Source organism: Orycteropus afer, unplaced genomic scaffold, assembly GCF_000298275.1.
Source record: "Orycteropus afer afer isolate SDZICR_OR568_19922 unplaced genomic scaffold, OryAfe1.0 scaffold00327, whole genome shotgun sequence".
NCBI classification, from domain to species: Eukaryota; Metazoa; Chordata; class Mammalia; order Tubulidentata; family Orycteropodidae; genus Orycteropus; species Orycteropus afer.
Window position 1 is genome coordinate 2,560,559 of NW_006921914.1, and position 2,066 is coordinate 2,562,624.

Sequence of the window (2,066 nt, forward strand, 5' to 3'; positions counted from 1 at the left end):
CTACTTCCGTAGTGATACTGCCTCGGAAACCCAAGGAGGGGTCGCTATGAGTCGGGGCCGACTCGATGGCAAACAACAACAACAACAACAACAAAAGCTAGTAGCAATATAAAAAGTACAAAGTTCTAAAATATATATAATTCATAGCCAAGAACTAAGCATAGGTTAATACATTCAGTAGGAAGAACAATGTGACTTATTTTATGAATGATAATCATGTATTAAATTAAACAAAATTATGCTTTTAAATACAACTCATCAATTTCAACCCAATCACAATAAAAATTTAAAAAAAGAAATACAACTCATCAAGCTCAAAATCTAGGGTTCAGTGTTAATACACTGAATAGGCAAATTAGACACATTTTTTATGAAATTTAAATTTAAATGATTTACTTTATTATATTAATTGAAATAAACTAAAAGAATGCTGTAGTTTAAGCATCCATTGAATGTTTACTATGTGTGAGATACTGTTATAAGCCCTTTATGACCTTATTTAATACCACTCACAATACTCTTATAAGTAAGGAGCTATGATCATCTCTAGTTTATAGATAAGGAGATTGAAGCACAGCAAAGTTAAGTGACTTTGTCTAAATTAAAGCAGTTTAGATCATCAAGTTGGGATTTGAACCCATCCAGTCAGGCTCTAGTGCCTGGGCCCTAGTCATCTAAAACAGTAAACAAATTGCATTGAAAACTCAAATATAGCCTGCAGGAAAATTTTAGGAATTGATTTGATAGTTCCAAGGATACCAGCCAGAAAGATCTAGATTTGTGAAATTCTTATCTACACTACTTTAACAGTTACCTGACTGGTTTCCCTATTCTACCAAGGTGTTAAGTTTCTACATCTTACATCTTGCCACCTTATTAAGCTTCCCCAAGATACCTCTATGATCATGGCACTTCTCTGACCAAAAACTTCCAGTGCCTCCCTTCTGCCTTAAGAAAGAAAGAAAGAAGAAATTCACTGCTGTTGATCCAGACTCATAGTGACCTCTCCTTGGGTTTCCAAGGTGGTATTTCTACAGAAGTAGATTGCTTAATCTTCCTTCATATAGGAGATCTCAAACTTGAATGTGCATCAGAAACACTTGGAGACCTTGCTCAAAATATGGATTGCCTAGGCTCAAACCCAGAAATTTTGATTTAGTAGGTCACAGTGAAGCCTGGAAATCTGAGTTTTAAAGCAAGCTCCCAAGGTAGGACCACCTTTTGTAGAACACTGGCCTATCTGGACAAAACCCAAACTTTTCATTCTAAAGAATGGAGTCTTTAATCCTCCTCAGTAAGTGCTTCAAGTAATCTTCAGTTTCAGCAAGCAAAGTTGTGTCATCTGCATATCACAGGTTGTTAATGAGTCTTCCTCCAATTCTGATGCCATGTTCTTCTTCATATAGTCCAGCTTCTCAGATTATTTGCTCAGCATACAAATTGAATAAGTACAGCACTCATGCCTAAATGAAGCTTATCTAACACATGTATTTTCTCCATAAGGCACATAAGTGTTCTTGTGCTTAGGAGAAAGCACTTCAGCATTAAGCTTGGGGGCCAGTTTAAAATATAAAATTACCAACAAAAAACACAAAAGTGTGAAAAACATAGCAGTAAACAGCCCGCAAAAAAAAAAAAAAAAACAGTTGTTTGTCGTATGAAAACTGAAACAAGAAGGTAGAGCAGCATTTTGTCCAGCCTCAGCTGGGACAACAGTGCATGTGAGGTGACTCAAATTTTTTGCCATTCTGTGAGTGCCTGCAAATGACTGTGAAAGAACTGTGAGTGTTGCTTTTGGGGTTACAAAACATATTATTAGCAAGTAATTGAATTTGCAGATATGAAATCTGTATATAATGAGGATCAAGCACAAGCATATATATATTCATTTATGTTTAGAATATCTCTGGAAGGATATACAAGGGACTGGTAAAAGACTGCCTCTAGGGAAAAGATATTGATGACTAGGGAGATAGTGGCTAAGCACTTGACTGCTAACTAGAGGGCTGGCGGTTCAAACCCACCAGCCACTCCTCAGAAGGAAGATGGAGCAATCTACTTCCATA